Raw genomic sequence first — 23,447 nt, forward strand, 5'->3', positions numbered from 1 at the left:
TCCTCCCCCAGGCTTTCCCGGTACCAGCAGTTCAAGGACTTCCAAAGGCGGATCCTGGTGGCCACCAACCTGTTTGGCCGAGGGATGGACATTGAGCGCGTCAACATCGTCTTCAACTATGACATGCCCGAGGATTCCGACACCTACCTGCACAGAGTGGCCCGTGCAGGCAGGTTCGGGATGAAATTAATTATATCGGTCCATGGCCCTGTAAAGCAGATGTTATCTAGAATCGAGATGAATCTAATGAATAAGTTGCTTTGATGGTAAGCTTGAAGGAAGACCAGACACATTTGGGCTAATTAGCTAATATCATGTCATCTGGTGAAGCTCCCTCAGACTACCCAAGTTCCCTAAACGCAACCACATTTAGAAGAATAATTGCTTCCTGAATTCCTAGTGTAGCAATAAGCGCCCTCCTGATAATCACGTTTCCATGAATACCAAGGGGAACATGGCTTTAAAGTACACACTTCCACCATCCTCCCTCCAAAGGAATTGAAAAGCAATGCAATGTGACTAATAATTTATTCTGCAATGGTAGTGAGTGTATTGTCGGAGGGGGGCTAGGCCGATCTGACCCTGATCAGGTCTGTGATTCAATAAGATACAGATTAAAAGGATTACCAGCACTGCCGCGTTAACCTCAAATGGATTACAAACAGATTTAACACTGTACACCAACAACCCCGGATGCCCTTGCATGCCCTTGAACCAACCAGATCCCCTTTTCTGGGGAACTGATCGAAACTGGGACCAGTATAGTTAGTGTGTCGCCAAAAAGAAACCATCTGACCTATTACTATTACACCTGTGCCACTTTGGTACAATAGCCTCAGTACATTGTGTCACCAGTTGATTGTGTGTTCATTCAGCTCTATATTAACACAACATGAAACCTCCCTCTGGGGTTACAGAACAGGTCTGGATAGTTTGCCACACACACTGGAACGGGCCAATAGAGAGGTGACGTTAATTATACTCCCAGAGAGAGTGAACTGAGGTGAATCATTCCTGTACATTACCAGACACCAGTGATCTTAGAAAACAAGTGCAACCAAGACAACCGCTCTGGTGAAATGGTTGCCCGGGCTTGTTTATCATAATAAAGGGCAAGGCCCTGTTCACCTGACTAGGTGGAGAAATAGATGTGGGGGGCGTGGCCAACAGCGCCTTCTCCGACCAAAATTTTTAGAGGCCCTCCCATGGCAGCAGAAACAAAATGTTGCTCTTTTTAAAACCATTTTGTCTGCTATTCGCTATGGGGAAAAGAAAGCATTTTACAGTTTAATTAAGCTAGTTTCCTGCAATTCTACACATTTTGCCATGGCTTGTGTTGTGTTCTTATGCTACACTTCATGACCAAAAGCTTGTCAAACATCTCATTACAAATCATGGGCATTATTATAGAGTTTGTCCCCCTTTTGGTGCCTCCACTCTTCTGGGAAGGCTTTCCACTAGATGTTGGAACATTGCTGCGGGGACTTGCTACTTGCTTCCATTCAGCCACAAAAGCATTAGTGAAGTCGGGCAATGATGCTGGGCGATTAAGCATGGCTCGCAGTCGGTGTTCCAATTCATTCCAAAGCTGATCGATGGGGTTAAGGTCAGGGCTCTGTGCAGGCTAGTCAAGTTCTTCCACACAAACCTCGGCAAACAATTTCTGTTTGGAACTCCCTTTGTGCACGGAGGCATTGTCATGCTAAAACAGGAAAGGGCATCGTATAGAATGTCATTGTATGCTGTATCGTTAAGGTTTCCCTTCGCTGGAACTAAAGGGCCTATCCCGAACCATGAAAAACAGCCCCAGGCAATTCGTTATTCCTCCTCCAAACATTAGTTGGCACTATGTATTGTGGCAGATAGCGTACTCCTGGCATCCGCCAAACCCAGATTTGTCCATCGGACTTCCAGCTGGTGAAGCGTGATTCATCACTGCAGAGCTTTACGCCACTCCAGCCAATGCTTGGCATTGCGCATGGTGATCTTAGGCTTGTGTGCGGCTGCTCGGCCATGGAAACCCCTTTCATGAAGCTCCCGACAAACAGTTAATATGCTGACGTTGCTTCCAGAGGCAGTTGGGAACTCGGTAGTGAGTGTTGCAACTGAGGACAGATTATTCTTGACTCCCTACAACACTCGGCGGTCCCGTTCTGTGAGCTTGTGTGGCCTACCACTTCACGGCTGAGCCGTTGTTGCTCCTAGACGTTTCCAATTCACAATAACAGCACTTACAGTTGACCGGGGCAGCTCTAGCAGGGCAGATATTTGACAAACTGACTTGTTGGAAAGGTGGCATCCTATGATGATGCCACGTTGAAAGTCACTGAGCTCATCAGTAAAGGCCATTCTACTGTCAATGTTTGTCTACAGAGATTGCATGACTGTGTGCTCAATTTTTATACATCTGTCAGCAAAGGATGTTGCTGAACTGTCCGACTCCACTAATTTGAATTGGTGTCCACATACTTTTGTATATATAGTGTATCTGAGTGACTCAAACATAACAAAATCAATTGGGGGCCCCATGCCAAGACATTTGGGGGAATTTTAGAGGAAACATTGCAATGTTGTTTTTGTAATATTATCACCCCTCTAGTATGTGATGTCTCTGAAACAATACAGTTATACTGATCTGTAGCATCCTGTATCTGGGCAAATATTGGTTTGCTTTGTGAGTAACTTTAACCAGTTGCCATTCCATTTCCCCTTTATTCCGTGCTGTAATGTAAAGTGCTTCCAAAATAATATGAACAACAGACTAGAAGGGAGCTTGTAGTAGCTGCAGTAGGGCAGGATACTGGAGTTTTAGACTTGATATGTCAGGTCATGGAGTTTCTCCCAGTATCTCAGCGTCAGCAGGATAATGGAGTGGAACCTTTAGCACAGGGCAGGCCTCTGCTGATCGCTACAACCAACCAACCACAGTGAGAGAGTCGGTGTGACGAACAGATAGACAGAACCTCCGAGATGCAGACACAGACATCAGGACAGGTTTATGATATCCCTCCCTCCTACTACGGTCCTTATTGTGGCATTCAGCAGTTTTGTACAGCAGAAGCACGCCACAGCCAAGCCGGTGTAAAACACAAAGACTTAATCTGACAACATCACAAAGGCATATTACATTTACATTTAAGTCATTTAGCAGACGCTCTTATCCAGAGCGACTTACAAATTGGTGCATTCACCTTATGACATCCAGTGGAACAGTAGTGCATCTAAATCTTTTAAGGGGGGGGTGAGAGGGATTACTTTATCCTATCCTAGGTATTCCTTAAAGAGGTGGGGTTTCAGGTGTCTCCGGAAGGTGGTGATTGACTCCGCTGTCCTGGCGTCGTGAGGGAGTTTGTTCCACCATTGGGGGCCAGAGCAGCGAACAGTTTTGACTGGGCTGAGCGGGAACTGTACTTCCTCAGTGGTAGGGAGGCGAGCAGGCCAGAGGTGGATGAACGCAGTGCCCTTGTTTGGGTGTAGGGCCTGATCAGAGCCTGGAGGTACTGAGGTGCCGTTCCCCTCACAGCTCCGTAGGCAAGCACCATGGTCTTGTAGCGGATGCGAGCTTCAACTGGAAGCCAGTGGAGAGAGCGGAGGAGCGGGGTGACGTGAGAGAACTTGGGAAGGTTGAACACCAGACGGGCTGCGGCGTTCTGGATGAGTTGTAGGGGTTTAATGGCACAGGCAGGGAGCCCAGCCAACAGCGAGTTGCAGTAATCCAGACGGGAGTTGACGAGTGCCTGGATTAGGACCTGCGCCGCTTCCTGTGTGAGGCAGGGTCGTACTCTGCGGATGTTGTAGAGCATGAACCTACAGGAACGGGCCACCGCCTTGATGTTAGTTGAGAACGATAGGGCGTTGTCCAGGATCACGCCAAGGTTCTTAGCGCTCTGGGAGGAGGACACAATGGAGTTGTCAACCGTGATGGCGAGATCATGGAACGGGCAGTCCTTCCCGGGAGGAAGAGCAGCTCCGTCTTGCCGAGGTTCAGCTTGAGGTGGTGATCCGTCATCCACACTGATATGTCTGCCAGACATGCAGAGATGCGATTCGCCACCTGATCATCAGAAGGGGAAAGGAGAAGATTAATTGTGTGTCGTCTGCATAGCAATGATAGGAGAGACCATGTGAGGTTATGACAGAGCCAAGTGACTTGGTGTATAGCGAGAATAGGAGAGGGCCTAGAACAGAGCCCTGGGGACACCAGTGGTGAGAGCACGTGGTGTGGAGACGGATTCTCGCCACGCCACCTGGTAGGAGCGACCTGTCAGGTAGGACGCAATCAAGCGTGGGCCGCGCCGGAGATGCCCAACTCGGAGAGGGTGGAGAGGAGGATCTGATGGTTCACAGTATCGAAGGCAGCCGATAGGTCTAGAAGGATGAGAGCAGAGGAGAGAGAGTTAGCTTTAGCAGTGCGGAGCGCCTCCGTGATACAGAGAAGAGCAGTCTCAGTTGAATGACTAGTCTTGAAACCTGACTGATTTGGATCAAGAAGGTCATTCTGAGAGAGATAGCGGGAGAGCTGGCCAAGGACGGCACGTTCAAGAGTTTTGGAGAGAAAAGAAAGAAGGGATACTGGTCTGTAGTTGTTGACATCGGAGGGATCGAGTGTAGGTTTTTTCAGAAGGGGTGCAACTCTCGCTCTCTTGAAGACGGAAGGGACGTAGCCAGCGGTCAGGGATGAGTTGATGAGCGAGGTGAGGTAAGGGAGAAGGTCTCCGGAAATGGTCTGGAGAAGAGAGGAGGGATAGGGTCAAGCGGGCAGGTTGTTGGGCGGCCGGCCGTCACAAGACGCGAGATTTCATCTGGAGAGAGGGGGAGAAAGAGGTCAGAGCACAGGGTAGGGCAGTGTGAGCAGAACCAGCGGTGTCGTTTGACTTAGCAAACGAGGATCGGATGTCGTCGACCTTCTTTTCAAAATGGTTGACGAAGTCATCTGCAGAGAGGGAGGAGGGGGGAGGGGGAGGATTCAGGAGGGAGGAGAAGGTTGCAAAGAGCTTCCTAGGGTTAGAGGCAGATGCTTGGAATTTAGAGTGGTAGAAAGTGGCTTTAGCAGCAGAGAGAGAAGAGGAAAATGTAGAGAGGAGGGAGTGAAAGGATGTCAGGTCCGCAGGGAGGCGAGTTTTCCTCCATTTCCGCTCGGCTGCCCGGAGCCCTGTTCTGTGAGCTCGCAATGAGTCGTTGAGCCACGAGCGGGAAGAGAAGAGATGAAGAGATGATAGGATGGAAGAGGAGAGAGTAGCGGGGGAGAGAGAGCGAAGGTTGGGACGGCGCGATACCATCCGAGTAGGGGCAGTGTGGGAAGTGTTGGATGAGAGCGAGAGGGAGAAGGATACAAGGTAGTGGTCGGAGACTTGGAGGGGAGTTGCAATGAGGTTAGTGGAAGAACAGCATCTAGTAAAGATGAGGTCGAGCGTATTTCCTGCCTTGTGAGTAGGGGGGGAAGGTGAGAGGGTGAGGTCAAAAGAGGAGAGGAGTGGAAAGAAGGAGGCAGAGAGGAATGAGTCAAAGGTAGACGTGGGGAGGTTAAAGTCGCCCAGAACTGTGAGAGGTGAGCCGTCCTCAGGAAAGGAGCTTATCAAGGCATCAAGCTCATTGATGAACTCTCCGAGGGAACCTGGAGGAGGGCGATAAATGATAAGGATGTTAAGCTTGAAAGGGCTGGTAACTGTGACAGCATGGAATTCAAAGGAGGCGATAGACAGATGGGTAAGGGGAGAAAGAGAGAATGACCACTTGGGAGAGATGAGGATCCCGGTGCCACCACCCCGCTGACCAGAAGCTCTCGGGGTGTGCGAGAACACGTGGGCAGACGAAGAGAGAGCAGTAGGAGTAGCAGTGTTGTCTGTGGTGATCCATGTTTCCGTCAGTGCCAAGAAGTCGAGGGACTGGAGGGGGGCATAGGCTGAGATGAACTCTGCCTTGTTGGCCGCAGATCGGCATTCATTCACAGTTCACCTTAGCATGGGTTGCCATAACAACAGCAAGTAGCAGGGATGATGAGAAAGAAGTGAGGTTTACACAGCTGTGTGTAAATGCCAACTGTCACTTTTACTGAGCTGTAATGTTCAAATGTCCCATCCGTGTGTGTGTGGTAATCTAGTATAGTGTTTAATTTCAAAACAAGGTCATGAGGATGTGTGAAGATCAGGTCATTGTTTTCTAGAGAGTTAGTGTTTCACTCTCTGTATGGTGAGTGCATTTTCTAGATAAGGTTAAAAGAAATGACTTGATTTCTCACTCAACACACCCTGTGCTGGTGAAATCTACCCAGCGCTTTCACTTGGTGGTGCATGTCTCTAGTCTGTTCTATTCTAGTTTTATAATATTAAAATATTAGCCTGAAATGCAAGGTAATTTATTCCTTGAAAAGTAGTCCCCAAAAAGACTGAATGCAGATGCTTGGGGCAGAATACTTCACTTTTTTTTATAGTCAGCCATAATACCTCTTCCATAATAAAATGTTTGAGATCTTTCGCTCTCATCTTTTGGAGTAAAGCCAACCCAAGGGACACCCATTTCTGACTACAATATTCTAACGGCTGTAGCATGACTTCACTAGCAAAAAGAATACATCTGAAGGACAAATAACCTGCGTTGTATAGGCTACAAAGAACTGGCTGAGGATGTAATTACGTAGGCTTTTGCCTGTTTCGGTTTGTGTGATGGCACTTAGCGATGCTACCTGTACAACAGGCTCTCGCGCTGCAGATGATGCTTCAGCTCCAGTATCTGTCACCAATTCAAATGTCAGTTCAATCCTATGTCTTGCAGTGCAATGTGATAGAAAAAGGCTATTCAAAACATTGCAACGATTGTATAACGATATATGCAATGGAGGCCGCACAAGCGAAGAGGCTACAATGTCTCCTCTTATTTCTGTGAGTAAAACTAGGCTACAGAAAAATAACGGTTTGTAGCCTATTTCGGCTATTTTCTTTTTCGGTTGCCTTCCCTTTCCATTTGAGGGGCTTATTCGCTTTCAGGAAATATGAAAATGAAGACCACTGTATTAATTCGACAAGAGAGAAATGGAAGCAGTATCAGCACAGCACTGCTCGCCGAGTAACCTCTGATGAAGATGAAGGCTTCCTCAATGTAAATCATAAACAGAATGGCGTGCTTCAGCGTTTCTACACCATTTGCCGTGAGGTGGTGCACACACCAATCAGATTACAACACAGGCATGATTGGCATGTCTAAAGCCAATGAATTGGCTTAATCAAGGTACCCTTTGTGGTGACACCGCAATGATCCACTCATGTCTATTCTTTATTCTGCGGGGAGGCGTGGCTTGCATACAGTGGCGGGCTTACTCTATCAATCAATCAAATGCATTTATATAGCCCTTCCTACATCAGCTGATATCTCAAAGTGCTGTACAGAAACCCAGCTTAAAACCTCAAACAGCAAGCAATGCAGGTGTTGAAGCACGTTGGTTAGGAAAAACTCCCTAGAAAGGCCAAACCCTAGGAAGAAACCTAGAGAGGAACCAGGCTATGAGGGGTGGCCAGACCTCTTCTGGCTGTGCCTGGTGGAGATTATAACAGAACATGGCCAAGATGTTAAAATGTTCATAAATGACCAGCATGGTCAAATAATGGGACAGGTAGCACGTCCGGTGAACAGGTCAGGATTCCATAGCCGCAGGCAGAACAGTTGAAACTGGAGCAGCAGCACGGCCAGGTGGATTGGGGACAGCAAGGAGTGATCACGCCAGGTAGTCCTGAGGCATGGTCCTAGGGCTCAGGTCCTCCGAGAGAAAGAAAGAGAGAATTCGAGAGAGCATACTTAAATTCACACAGGACACCGGATAAGACAGGAGAAGTACTCCAGATATAACAAACTGACCCTAGCCCCCCGACACATAAACTACTGCAGCATAAATACTGGAGGCTGAGACAGGAGGGGTCAGGAGACACTGTGGCCCCATCCGATGATACCCCCGGACAGGGCCAAACAGGAAGGATATAACCCCACCCACTTTGCCAAAGCACAGCCCCCACACCACTAGAGGGATATCTTCAACCACCAACTTACCATCCTGAGACAAGGCCGAGTATAGACCACAAAGATCTCCGCCACGGCACAACCCAAGGGGGGGGGGGCGCCAACCCAGACAGGAAGATCACATCAGTGACTCAACCCACTCAAGTGACGCACCCCTCCTAGGGACGGCACTCTATAGTGCTTTAGAGATTTATTCCCTCTAAAAAATATATAAAATGAGGGAATTATTCAAATGTAACTCTTAATATGTCAATTGCAATTAGGTTAGGGCATTATTATAGCCTATAATGACTGGCACAGTGAACATACTCATAACAATGATACTGTAGTAGACAGTAGACAGCAAATTGACCTTAAGAATCTATAGCATGCAGGTGGGTCTTTAAAGAAAAACTCAAGAAGAAGAAGATCAAAATAGCTGCAAGTTGTGTTTATTGAATGAAATGGGGTATAATAAAATGAGTTGTGAGTAGGGGGGTTGTCTCCCTCCCTCTTCTGTTGGCTTTGAGAGTTTATTTAGAAAGTGGGTTGGGGGAGGTGGCAGCAGGTTTTCCCAAACTCGTCTTCTGTACAGTTACTTTTGCATTTTTTTTTTGAAGGGGAAGCAAAATAGTTTTGCCAGGGCGGCTGTGATCCGCGGGAGGAGAGCCTGTTTTTTCTTAGGCTCATCTGCAGCCACAGTACCTGAACAGGTGACAGAGAACAAGGCATGAAATCAGGGTCGTGTTCATTAGGGTACACAGTAGCAAAATATTTTGAAACAAAACAAAAACAAGCATTTGTTATTGGCAAGTTCAAGAAAGTTCCTCCCTGTTTTAGTCCGCTGTCTTCCATTTAGTGGCTAATGAATAAGACCCTGATAACTTCATCATAGTCTCCCGTCCTTACATTACAATACTGTGCTGAAGACAGATGCACATGTTGACTGACAGAAATGAGGACTTACTATCATTGCCAAGAGGAGACACCTTGTTCTTCTTCTGGTTCTTGTTATTTCCTCGCTTCTTCTTTCCTGACTTCCTCACTTCTTTCTTCATAGCTTCTTCCTTCTTTTCTTCTTAGTAGAGAGAAAACAGATATGAGTCGATGCCTCACAATCAAACAGCCCAAATAACAAAACGATCTACTGGTTCTTGGCCGTCTCACCTGTGTGGAGGTGATGTCCTCGAGGTCTGTGGAGAGGGCGCTGCTGATGGGCTTGGTGCTTTCAGAAAGGTAGCTAATTACCTGGGACTTCTCAGAGATGGCTGAGCTCACCCTGGTCTTTTCCAAACCAGTGCTGTCATCAGCCATCTCCTCTAGGTCCTCTTCTAGGGTTTCCCTCCAAGCCAGGAGCTCCTCGGTGAGGGTGACGTCACTCCTTGAGGAGGTTGAGGAGTATGACCTCCCACTACCACGGCTCCTCCTGGCTCCAAAATGGCCTTCGAAACTCCAGTCCTCTATGACTTGTGTGATGGTGTCCGCCATGCACCTGATGGCTGCCTCGCTACCAGAGCGTGCGGCACGCAGTTGAGCCCGGTTGGAGTCCGAACGCAGGGACAATCTTTTAGCCGCAGTCTTCACGATGGCTTTCACCGCATCCTCACCACTGAATTGGATGCTCTCCTCCAGGCCAAAGACGACAGAGATGTCAGCATACTTCAGGGCATGCTGGACCTCCACAAAGAGATCCTTCATCAACCTGAAGGGGTCATTGGCCCTCCTTGTCTGGGGGGGACTCTGAGGCCTCCAGTCGGCACATGATGCCCTGGAGAATAAACTTCAGAGTCTGGGGGCTCATGACGGTGGCCCAGGGAGTGCTGCAAAGGAGGATGTGCTCCTTGCCTGGTAGGAGGGAGGGAATCTTCTCCAGGGGGTCCTGCCTGTTCTTGGTGGGCATCAGGGAGCTGTCACTCATCTTGGAGACCTCAGCCCCCCCCCCACCTCTTCTTCCAGAGTCTGGGCAGGAGCTGCCCATGCTGCCTGGGTTGAGGTGGAGGGTTTAGGGTATGAGACAGTCATGGCACTTACAACCACCTCCTCTTTGTCCTTGGGTGAAGAGGAACACGGAGAGTCAGGGAACCTTTCCCTGGCACCGGAATCCAATCCTAAGAAAACACACTCATATTCTGAACTGGTTCAAAGCCACATCCATGTATTACACTATGCAGTATCTAGTACATTTACTATAATGGTAATACACTGGTTATTACTGGTCATATGGGCAAAACAGGTTATAAGTGTACCTTTCTGGATGATGAGCCTGGCCTTGTAATCGTCGTTGCAGGTACTGTTCAGGATGTCTCCCACCCTGGTGGTCAGGACCTGGCAGACGGCCCCTAGTCAAATCAAAATGTATTTAATGCAGGGGTGTCAAACTCATTCCATGGAGGGCTGGCTAAGTGTCTGCGGGTTTTAGTTTTTTCCTTTCAATTAAGACCTAGACAACCAGGTTAGAGGAGTTTCTTACTAATTAGTGACCTTAATTCATCAATCAAGGGTGGAGTGAAACCCTGCAGAAACCCGGCCTTCTATAGAATGAGTTTGACATTTGATTTAAAGTAATTCTTCACACATAACATGTCTCCAAACACTGTATAGAAAAATAAGAAAAAAAGAGGAGAGAAAATGAAAATACCATTACAGACAATAAGAGAAAAGAAAGAAGGGGAATGTGCTGGTGCAAAAGACGGTAAAAACAACATAATAACTAACCTAGTGCCTCCTTGTTGTCATCGGAGAGGGAGCTGGAGGACTGGAGGGTAACTTTAGTGCCCTTCTTGATAGCTGGCAGGACACCTACAGAAAGAGGATCGTAGACATTAGTGGATCCTTCCACCATATATCGTTTTAGAATTCTATCAATAAATCCAGGTATTTTGGAAGTGGAGATGAATACTCACTGTAACTGGTTGTTAGAGTTTGAGGCAGTGCTAACATACCAACTACTTGGCGGCTTAGTTCTTTCACCCCTGACTTAGCCTCCCTAGACCTTCTAGCCTTGATAACCTCTGTGGCCTTCTTTTCTGCCTTTGCTATATTTGCCTCTCGGCTGGGCCTGGGGCCTTGCGGGGGCTTCGGCACAAGGTTCTGAGACAAATAACAACAGTGGGGAAATCATATCACCATAGAAACCACATTTTTCACCATAGGCATGATGGTACTGAGTGACATGTCACATAAGGGTTAACCTTAGAATTAGAATCAGAATTCAAATCTGAATTCCAATACTATTAGTTCTAACTAGTAGTTGGTCCATGTGTCTTAATGGCGTTATTATCGCGTTAAAAAATGGTTTTCAACCCGTCGTATTACTAGATTGCAACCAACTGTCCTCCGTGACAACCAGACGTTTTGCAACAGAACTAAAGATGTTTCTTACCTTTCGAGGGCTATCCTGGAGGCAGTCTACCAGGGCTGGCAGGCTTAGGGCTGGCAGGCTCCATCATGGCCAGCGGAATGGACATCTGCCTTTCGAGGGCTATCCTGGAGGCAGTCTACCAGGGCTGGCAGGCTTAGTCCATCATGGCCAGCGGAATGGACATCTGTCTGGAGGGCTATCCTGGAGGCAGTCTAGCAGGGCTGGCAGGCTTGTCCATCATGGCCAGGGTGGACATCTGTCTGGAGCACTTGCTCTCTAGCACTAGCTGGGGGGTCCCAGAACTGGGGTATAGGAACATAAGGAAATACATAGAACTTAAGCCCTCCATTATTATGCCCACTTTTCCAGCTATAAACCATAACCTTAGAATTACAATCAGAATTCAAATCTGAATTCCAAAACTATTAGTTCTAACTAAACTCAGCAAAAAAGAAACGTCCTCTCACTGTCAACTGCGTTTATTTTCAGCAAACTTAACATGTGTAAATATTTGTATGAACATAACAAGATTCAACAACTGCGACATAAACTGAACAAGTTCCACAAGCATGTGACTAACATAAATGGAATAATGTGTCCCTGAACAAAGGAGGGGTCAATCAAAAGTAACAGTCAGTAACTGGTGTGGCCACCAGCTGCATTAAGTACTGCAGTGCATCTCCTCCTCATGGGCTGCACCAAATTTGGCAGTTCTTGCTGTGAGATGTTAACCCACTCTTAAAAAATTAAATAAGAAAATGTTATCCCACTCTTCCACCAAGGCACCTGCAAGTTCCTGCACATTTCTGGGGGGAATGGCTCTAGCCCTCACCCTCCGATCCAACAGGTCCCAGACATACTCAATGGGATTGAGATCCGGGCTGTTCGCTGGCCATGGCAGAACACTGACATTCCTGTCTTGCAGGAAATCACGCACAGAACGAGCAGTATCGCTGGTGGCATTGTCATGCTGGAGGGTTATGTCACGATGAGCCTGGAGGAAGGGTACCACATGAGGGAGGAGGCAGTCTTCCCTTTAACGCACAGCGTTGAGATTGCCTGCAATGACAACAAGCTCAGTCCAATGATGCTGTGACACACCGCCCCAGACCTTGACGGACCCTCCACCTCTAAATCGATCCCGCTCCAGAGTACAGGCCTCTGTGTAATGCTCATTCCTTTTGACGATAAACGCAAATCCGACCATTACCCCTAGTGAGACAAAACCGCGACTTGTCAGTAAAGAGCACTTTTTGCCAGTCCTGTCTGATCCAGCGACGGTTGGGTTTGTGCCTATAGGTGACGTCGTGCCCGGTGATGTCTGGTGAGGAGCTGCCTTACAACAGGCCTACAAGCCCTCAGTCCAGTCTCTCTCAGCCTATTGCGGACAGTCTGAGCACTGATGGAGGGATTGTGCGTTCCTGGTGTAACTCGGGCAGTTGTTGTTGCCATCCTGTACTTGTCCTGCAGGTGTGATGCATGCCTAAGGCACGTTCATGCAGATGAGCAGGGACCCTGGGCATCTTTCTTTTGGTGTTTTTCAGAGTCAGTAGAAAGGCCTCTTTAGTGTCCTAAGATTTCACAACTGTGACCTTAATTGCCTACCGTCTGTAAGCTGTTAGTGTCTTAACGACCGTTCCACAGGTGCATGTTCATAAATTGTTTACGGTTCATTGAACAAGCATGGGAAACAGTGTTAAAACCCTTCACAATGAAGATCTGTGAAGATATTTGGATTTTTACGAATTATCTTTAAAATACATGGTCCTGAAAAAGGGACGTTTCTTTTTTTGCTGAGTTTAGTAGCTGGTCCATGTGTCTTAATGGCTTTATTATCGCGTTGTAAACTGGTTTTCAACACGTCATATTACTAGATTGCAACCAACTGGTCTCCGTTACAACCAGACGTTTTGCAACAGAACTATAAGATGTTTTCTTACCTTTAGGGGGCTGTCAATGGGGCAGTCTACCAGGGCTGGCAGCCTTAGTCCATCATGGTCAGTGATGTCTGTCTGGAGGACCTGCTCTCCAGCACTAGCTTGGAGGGTCCCAGCCTGGGGTATATGAACATAAGGAAATACATTTAACCTTAGCCCTGAATTAATTATGCCCACTTTTCCAACTATAAATCATATCAATCTGTTTTTACAGCACATAGGTTATACTACCAAGAAGATAGCCTCATTACATATCAAGAGGGATAGTCCCAGAATGAACAAACATTTTTTTTATCACTTATGAGACTTACTTTTAGAATAATTTTTCTCAACGGTTTATGATTTCTATCCATTGTGCTTTCAGGCACCCTTCAGATTGGACCTGACATTTTTTGAAATAAACAAATACATTTTAAAATACATTTCAATTTTTTTTTTACAACATCTTGGCCAGTTATGCTGTACTCACACAGAATGTCTTCTTTGTCCACTCAAAGTGATTTATTTGAACATGAGGATGACTGTCCTTTGCAAAGCATCAACTCAACTGAGGCAAAAGTAGCGCACTGAACATTTTCTTGAGTTCGTTTACGTCATAGGCTTCTATATCTCATCGTACATTATGACGTCAACTACAAAAGCACAGAGCGACCACTCCGGGAAATTAATGCATTGTTTCTGATCACATACGATATCTGAAAAATGTTTACAATGTAACCCAATTAATTTAGGTTCAGTGAGGTTTTATCGTATTATATGGATAAATGTTGCCCTCTGTTGGCCATAACTGATATATTATAGTCAAATAAATCAAATCATTGATGGGTTTGGTGAGGGAAGACAGATGTAGTAAGCTGATATGATCAGGGCATGCACACATATTGCCCATGAATGAATAAATGTTTTAAGCCAAATGTCTATTTGTCCAATACAGTCGTTGTTACGCCTTTGCCCAAATTGCCCTTAAATAGCTTCATGTCACATGTCTATCATAATTTATACAAACTGGATGAATGCAGGCTGTTGGTTTGTAAATGTTGTAAATAAATATTTATATAGTATGCATATGTAACAGTTGTTAAAGTACTGTGAATTTCACCAGGTTCATATATTAATATGTCGTGTTGATTTGTTATTATGCATGCCTGCATCCTGGCTGAAGTGGAATGTGTTCTTACGTTTTGCCCTGCATGCTCAAATCATTTTGTATCCTGAGAGAGGTAGTCACGCTTTTTATGTCTTCAGAAAAGTTTGATTCTTTTCAGTACAAAGTCATACACACAGTGTTTTGTTCATGAATAATGATGTGTATTTAGAGGTTACTCATAAGTGGATGGTATTGTTAAGATGCACTTGTAATTGTACTTTTTAGGATGATATCAACATGTGGTTAATAGCTAGCTAAGGTATTAGCAGGCTATTTATTGTATGTGTGAACGATGGCTAGCTCCTCGAATGATTCCAGTCCCTCCTATTGTGTATCTGCTGTAGAAAGAGGCGACGATATTCAGAACATATGTGCTCTACAAATGTTTTATTTCCTTTTGGATGCAGGTATGTGGTTTTATCTTTGTAAAATATGTTATGTATAATAAGGAGAGACTATTAATGTTTGTATTCGAAAATCATTTTGATGCACTGAGAGAGAAAGAGGCGACGATTCTCAGAACATATGTGCTTTACAAATGTTTTATTTCCTTTTGGATGCAGGATGCAGAGAGTGAGTTCTGCTTGATTAAAACTACCTGGTCTCCAAAGTCCACGTCTATAGTCTCAATCAACCACACACAGCGCAGTTACAGCAGTGCAGTATGGCACCGGTTACACATATTCTTATTATTGTTTCATTCACTTGTCTTTTTGACCTGCACTGTTGGAGTTCAGATCTTAAGAATTTCACTGTACCCTATAATTACATCTCCGACCGACTAATAATCTAATCTAAATTCAGATTTTTTTCTGGATGAGGAAACCTAGTCATACGTAGCTATAATTTACAGAAATCATAAATGTTTACATTATTGCTGAATAAGGCTATCAAGTGTACTTTTTTTCATACCAGTGTTGTCAAACAAGAAATTATGCCTACAATTTAGTTTAGGGCAGCTGGCGAAATCCCGATCGGCATTTGATGCAGATATTGAACATCAAGATCGGCATTTAAATTAGACGGTTCGTTTTCAGGCCGGTTTGGTGAGATTGCCTTTAAAATTGACCAATAGTGGCCACGAATACACGAGCACAGTGCTTCTAGACTGCCCCTGTGAACCTAGCTAGCAGTGATACTCGAAGACGATTTTAATTGCATAAAACATTTGCAGTATTGAGTCATTTTCAATATCTGCATCAATTGTAAATAAGAAACATATTTTTCTTTCCATAATGCTCACAAATAGCAGCCATGTTCGAGTATATTTTTGTTAAAATCTTTGCGAAAACCTTGTGCAATCTGGCTAGCTAACTAACACATTTGGCATTGCGTCAAGCTAACGCTAGTACTAGCACGGTCGTGTCAGTTAGCAGTTAACTTCTGCTAGCAGTGTGTCGCAGGTTGGTTCCGAGAATTACATTTTAGGTCAAGTTAGACCCTAGAAATGTCTTGCTCGTTATTAATTTGAGCCAACGTTATTTCTGAATATTCACCTTGCATTTGGAACCTATTTCCCTTTATAGCACTTTGCTGTCACACAGTTTGAATGAGGAGGCGGCTGCCATTGTTTGTGCGGAGAGTGAAGCATGATTCCTTGTTCAACTTGATTGAATCGGGCAACTGGCTAACTACTGTAAACTGAGTTGTGTGGGATTCTGTGTTTCACATTATAGCCATTACCATATGATTAAATATGATCTGATGTTGGTTGTGTGAGGTATCTGCATTTGTGCACTGGAGCATCCATTATGAGATTAAACAACTGCTTGCTACTTGCCTGTTTGTGTGTGTGACAAGAACTGAATAACATGGTGTGACTTGCATGTTGCAAAACTGTAGATAACAGCCTACCAATTTGTAAGTCGCTCTGGATAAGAGCGTCTGCTAAATGACGTAAATGTAAATGTAGCAGATGCTTTCTCTCTCCTTGTGTTTGTATGTAACAATATTGAGCACATGGTGTGACTTGCTGTGTCTTACAAAGTTGTGGTTAAGCAGGCATAGGGAGGGGTGGTCATCACGAGGTTTAACTGAGATGGAAAAATAATGAACAACATAATAGCCATACCAGAACAGTAAGAATCTATACATCGACAGAGGGAGGACTCCTAGAAGCGCCAAGAGGCGGGGACCCGCCTGAGCGTCTGCGATAGGCTGAGCAAGTTTAAACCACGCCCAGCCTCTACTGTGATAGGCCAACAGGCGGGTTGGAACTATGTCCATCACAGTATAAGAACAACTGTTTACGTACATCCTGTCAGTTCTCTGTTCTGCCCTGCGTGGTATTACAGCGAGCCCGTATATACGAAAGTTGCATTTGCCATTTATTACCTCGCTAATAAAAAATACATAGTATACAATCGGTGACTCATTGTTATATTTATCCTGATGCCAGATTCGAACTTACGCAACTCTAACAGTTGCAGGGTGGTCGCTGGTCCAATCCTTGTTTTTAGCTAGGTAAATTGTAATGATTATGTGCCAAATGTATTCGCTTCCCATTTTGTGTACTGTCCAGCTTTGGCGGTGTGCGTGCGGCCTGCTACTAGCATTATTAGCAGCTAGCTAATGTTATGTAGGAATAAACATTAGACGAGTGTTTCCCAAACTCGGTCCTAAGGACATCAGGGGGTGTACGTTTTGGTTTGTGCTGTAGCACGACACAGCTGAATAAGCATCAAGCTTTGATTGAGTCAGCTGTGTAATGTTGGGGGGGGAAACGTGCACCCCTTGGAGTTCCAAGGACCGAATATGGAAAACCCTGTGCTAGACGGTGATGTTTCACAAGGATTCAATTCAGAAAGTGAAATTACAAGAATTGGAATCCTCATGTAATATAATTAAGGTTAGATGGTGAGGAATTGTACATAGATTATTGAATTGATATTTCAATTAACCTTGTGAATGAACTGTATTGTTGATACAGTGCCCCTCCCCACCCCCAAACTAGTCTCCAGTCTTTCCTAGCTTCAACTAACGCAAGTACCCCTTCTCTAGAATGGCAGAGAACGACGTTGACAACGAGCTGTTGGACTATGAAGAGGATGTGGAGCCTCAGGTTGCCCCGGAGACCACCACACCTGCGGGCAAGGAGGAGGTAAAGGGCTCTTAGTCTCCATCCACAGCTCCGGCTTCCGAGACTTCCTGCTCAAACCAGAGCTGCTCCGCGCCATTGTCGACTGTGGCTTTGAACATCCCTCTGAAGGTGAGCCTCACAGCCACTTCCCATCTTCAACCAAGGACTGTTTTTGACTTTGTCCATTCTGTGTGTGTCAAATGGCACCCTATTCCTGACATAGTGTATTACTATTAAGCTGTGCCCATAGGGCTTTGTTCAAAACTAGCACTGTGTGTGACTGGGCCCTGGTCGAAAGTAATCCACAATATATAGGGTGCCATTTGGGACTCCGACTATGAGTTATACATGTATGCCCCTTCAAGCATCACATCATACTTAAACTGGTCATCTCTGTATACCTGTCGCAAGACCCACTGGTTGATGCTTATTTATAAAACCCTCTTAGGCCTCACTCCCCCTCCCCTATCTGAGATATCTACTGCAGCCCTCATACTCAACATACAACACCTGTTCTGGCAGTAACATTCTGTTAAAGGTCCCCAAAGCGCAAGCATCCCTGGGTCGCTCCTCTCTTCAGTTTTCTGCCCCTAGTGACTGGAATGAGCTGCAACAAACACCCAAACTGTACAGTTTTATCTCAATGTCTTCATTCAAAGACTCAATCATGGACACTCTTACAAAGCAGCCACAACTGTCAGTGTGACGTGTTGTCTACCTTCTTGCCCTTTGTGCTGTTGTCTGTGCCCAATGTTTGTACAATGTTTTGTGCTGCTACCATGCTGTGTTGTCATGTGTTGATGCCTTGCTATGTTGTCTTAGGTCTCTCTTTATTTAGTGATGTGTGTTTTGTCCTATATATTTTTATATTTTTAATGTTAAATCCCAGGCCCCAATCCCCGCAGGAGGCCTCTTGGTAGGCCGTCATTGTAAATAAGAATTTGTTCTTAACTAACTTCCCTAGTTACGTTTCTGTCTTTCAGTCCAACATGAGTGCATCCCACAGGCCATCCTGGGCATGGACATCCTGTGCCAGGCCAAGTCTGGTATGGGCAAGACGGCTGTGTTTGTACTGGCCACCCTGCAGCAGATTGAGCCTGTGGACGGGCAGGTGAATGGTTGAATAATGACATTGTGGAAGCAGCAACTGAATTGCTGTTACATCCTCCTGTACTAAAAATAGCTTTCGATGGAGAATCCATTGAGTGCTTTGTAGTTTAGGAATAGGCTTAATGTGTATCTGGGGATACTTGCATAAGAAAGTGTCTAATCGCCAACTTTATTTAACCTTTATTTGGACTAGGCAAGTCGGTTAAGAATAAATTCTTATTTACAATGACGGCCTACCCCGGCCAAACCCTAATGACGCTGGGCCAATTGCAGTCTGAATTTGTTCTCCTTTAAATCTCACTGTTTACACTGCTGTTCTATCCTATTGGATAATCTTGTGTGCTTGTCTGCTATCCAGAGAGTTCTGTATTAAACATCCTCCCCTACCTCTCTCTCTGTCTACCAGGTGTCTGTGCTGGTGATGTGCCACACACGAGAGCTGGCCTTCCAAATCAGCAAAGAGTATGAGCGCTTCTCCAAGTACATGCCTATCGTCAAGGCAGCCGTGTTCTTCGGGGGCCTGTCCATCAAGAAGGACGAGGACGCGCTGACGAAGAACTGCCCCCACTTTGTGGTGGGAACGCCCGGCTGCAACAAGACCCTCAACCTGAAGAACGTGAAGCACTTTGTCCTGGACGAGTGTGACAAGATGCAAATTCAGACCACAGTAGTACAGGGGGGCTGATGCCAGATGTGAGTGACGGGAGCAAGGAGTGAGTTGAAACGTCACAGAGGAACGGTCAATTGAAAACGTGTTCCAATGTACCTACTAGCATACCACTTAGAATGCACTTATAATACACTGTCCTACTAAGTAGTAGTGGATCCTGGAACAGAATGGGATAGATTTAAAAAAATAAAAAAGATTCACCTTTATTTAACCAAGTAGGCTAGTTGAGAACAAGTTCTCATTTGCAACTGCGACCTGGCCAAGATAAAGCATAGCAGTGTGAACAGACAACACAGAGTTACACATGGAGTAAACAATTAACAAGTCAATAACACAGTAGAAAAAAAAAGTCTATATACATTGTGTGCAAAAGGCATGAGGAGGTAGGCGAATAATTACAATTTTGCAGATAAACACTGGAGTGATAAATGATCAGATGGTCATGTACAGGTAGAGATATTGGTGTGCAAAAGAGCAGAAAAGTAAATAAATATAAACAGTATGGGGATGAGGTAGGTAAAGTTGGGTGGGCTATTTACCGATAGACTATGTACAGCTGCAGCGATCGGGTTAGCTGCTCAGATAGCAGATGTTTGAAGTTGGTGAGGGAGATAAAAGTCTCCAACTTCAGCGATTTTTGCAATTCGTTCCAGTCACAGGCAGCAGAGAACTGGAACGAAAGGCGGCCAAATTAGGTGTTGGCTTTAGGGATGATCAGTGAGATACACCTGCTGGAGCGCGTGCTACGGGTGGGTGTTGCCATCGTGACCAGTGAACTGAGATAAGGCGGAGCTTTACCTAGCATGGACTTGTAGATGACCTGGAGCCAGTGGGTCTGGCGACGAATATGTAGCGAGGGCCAGCCGACCAGAGCATACAGGTCGCACTGGTGGATGGTATAAGGTGCTTTAGTAACAAAACAGATGGCACTGTGATAAACTGCATCCAGTTTGCTGAGTAGAGTATTGGAAGCTATTTTGTAGATGACATCGCCGAAGTCGAGGATCGGTAGGATAGTCAGTTTTACTAGGGTCAGTTTGGCAGCGTGAGTGAAGGAGGCTTTGTTGCGGAATAGAAAGCCGATTCTAGATTTGATTTTAGATTGGAGATGTTTGATATGAGTCTGGAAGGAGAGTTTACAGTCTAGCCAGACACCTAGGTACTTATAGATGTCCACATATTCTAGGTCGGAACCATCCAGGATGGTGATGCTAGTCGGGCGTGCGGGTGCAGGCAGCGAACGGTTGAAAAGCATGCATTTGGTTTTACTAGCGTTTAAGAGCAGTTGGAGGCCACGGAAGAAGTGTTGTATGGCATTGAAGCTCGTTTGGAGGTTAGATAGGACAGTGTCCAAGGACATGACGGAAGTATACTGAATGGTGTCGTCTGCGTAGAGGTGGATCAGAGAATCGCCCGCAGCAAGAGCAACATCATTGATATATACAGAGAAAAGAGTCGGCCCAGAATTGAACCCTGTGGCACCCCCATAGAGACTGCCAGAGGACCGGACAGCATGCCCTCCGATTTGACACACTGAACTCTGTCTGCAAAGTAGTTGGTGAACCAGGCAAGGCAGTCATCAGAAAAACCGAGGCTACTGAGTCTGCCGATAAGAATATGGTGATTGACAGAGTCGAAAGCCTTGGCAAGGTCGATGAAGACGGCTGCACAGTACTGTCTTTTATCGATGGCGGTTATGATATCGTTTAGTACCTTGAGCGTGGCTGAGGTGCACCCGTGACCGGCCCCGGAAACCAGATTGCACAGCGGAGAAGGTACGGTGGGATTCGAGATGGTCAGTGACCTGTTTGTTGACTTGGCTTTCGAAGACCTTAGATAGGCAGGGCAGGATGGATATAGGTCTGTAACAGTTTGATGGTGTGACTTAAGTAAGGATTTGCCAAAACGTAGGAAAGTATTTACATTTTATGTAGTCCTCAGATTTCAGGCTGGTTGACTTTTTTTGTGACGGCCATATTCTTTTCCTATCGTCTCTCCCTCAGACATGAGGCGTGATGTTCAGGACATCTTCAGGCTCGCACCCCACGAGAAGCAGTGCATGATGTTCAGCGCCACCCTAAGCAAAGAGATCCATCCTGTCTGCCGCAAGTTCATGCAGGATGTACATTGAAGGGGTTCTCATAACCCGTGGTTATGTACATGTTCTGAAACCTAAAGTTGCAGTTTTACACACACACACACACAGAGATGAACACATCTCCCTAAATTGCACTTTGAAGAGGCAATCGGCAGTATAAACATTAATTAATCATCTTCCTCGCCCCTGTTTTGGGGGGATAGGTCTGAAGAAATTTAACCACTCTGAAATTCGTAGAGCTATATGCAAGGACTGACCGTCAATGATATCAGAATTATCATTTTGACCATGTTTTGAGACTATATAGTTTATTTTTGCGTTTACTTTGTTTACAAGCATTGGAATGAAACAAGCTTGTATTTTGGGTTCTGGTGGGGTACGAAAGTTGAACTAAGCTCATGGTCATTTGTTATCCTTTTAATTTTAAAGGTGTAAAAATTGATGTAGAAACTGCTGATTGCCCCCTTTTTTTTCAAGGGATTTTGGATATGGCTTAATATTCATGTAATAAGTTCCAGTCTAGCACATCTAAGCTTTGCCTGCTCGTGACTGTCTGTCTCAAAAGTGGCCAGAGTTGACCCTCTCTTAACCTGGGTCTGGGGCTCTGGACATTTTCAGGAGGAACAGTCCTGGCATTAAAGCTATAATGAAAAATAAAGTTCCATCCAGCTCTAGTACTACTAATTGATGTTCACAATGACATTTGTAGTTCTTCATTCACCAACACAGAATGTGGTTTACTCCTGTTTTTCACTTAATGTGGCTAGGTTTATAAAACTGTCCCAAAGAGTGACACTTTCCCCATGTTCTATTCATTAGGGCACACTAGCAAAATGTTTAGCACTGGAAGTCCTGGTAGTCCCTCCCTGTGTTCTGTTTGGTGCTTAATGAATATCTCCTGTAGCCCATGGAGGTGTTTGTGGACGATGAGACCAAGCTGACGCTGCACGGCCTGCAGCAGTACTACTGCAAGCTGAAGGATAGGGAGGAGAACCGCATGCTCTTCGACCTGCTCCATGTGCTCGAGTTCAACCAGGTACGGACAGAGATCTTTTCAGAGATTTGAATGCTAAAACGTAATTTATTTTAGTTTTAATCTGAGTGAGTTGAATGTATTTTGTCCATGGATTTGAAAGTCACGTTTTTAAATACAATTTTACTCATTCAAGTGAACTAAGTCTACGCACCGACAAAGTTTCTGCCTGTGAGTTTTATGCCCTGTGTTTTTCCTCTTCAGAGTGTACATTTATTTGACCAGGGTAAAGCCAGGGTGCCATATCAGATGCAGCATGGGTTTTGTGCCCCATGTTTGTCTTCGGTGTCTCACTGCCATTTTCTCCTCTGTCTGAAGGTGGTGATCTTTGTGAAGTCTGTGCAGCGCTGTGTGGCTCTGTCTCAGCTGCCGGTTCAAAAGGAGGAGAGGAATGAGGAGTTGCACAATCAAATTGAGAATCTCATTTACTTGCACATTTTCTATAACAGTCATGTAGCAGAAGCTGTTATCCAGATCGACTTAACAAGAACTTTCTCTCAGACAACATTCTAAATCTATGGGTGCCCCCCTTCCTCCCCCAGGCTTTCCCGGTACCAGCAGTTCAAGGACTTCCAAAGGCGGATCCTGGTGGCCACCAACCTGTTTGGCCGAGGGATGGAACATTGAGCGCGTCAACATCGTCTTCAACTACGACATGCCCGAGGATTCCGACAAGGTTCGGGACGAAATTCATTATATCGGTCCATGGTGTTAAGTTCATGTTTTAAGTATCCCAATATTTCTGTTATTAAGGGGCTATCACTCATTCAAGAGAGCGCATGTGCAGGAAGTCTGGTAGTTGATGGACCTTGCCTTGTGTAATGGCGACCTTTGATAGTGTTCATACGATATAGTAAACTTTGTTAAACTGGAACCACCCCTGTTTTCCAATCCGTTCTTCGAGGAGATCCAGAAGGAGCACAAGGAGGTAGCTAACGGGAAGAAGGAGTTTTTGAGCAGGAAGAGGGTGGGGAGGAAGAGCAGGGGCAGGCCGAGGCGCCACTGGCAACCCTTTCAAGTGAAGGA

General features: G+C 45.5%; 1 pseudogene; it reads left to right on the forward strand.

Moving 5' to 3' along the window:
• Nucleotides 1-23,288, forward strand: LOC135563511 (ATP-dependent RNA helicase DDX39A-like; annotated as a pseudogene).
• Nucleotides 23,289-23,447: the final 159 nt, after the last annotated feature.

The sequence above is a fragment of the Oncorhynchus nerka genome, linkage group LG21 (assembly GCF_034236695.1).
Source record: "Oncorhynchus nerka isolate Pitt River linkage group LG21, Oner_Uvic_2.0, whole genome shotgun sequence".
NCBI classification, from domain to species: domain Eukaryota; kingdom Metazoa; phylum Chordata; class Actinopteri; order Salmoniformes; family Salmonidae; genus Oncorhynchus; species Oncorhynchus nerka.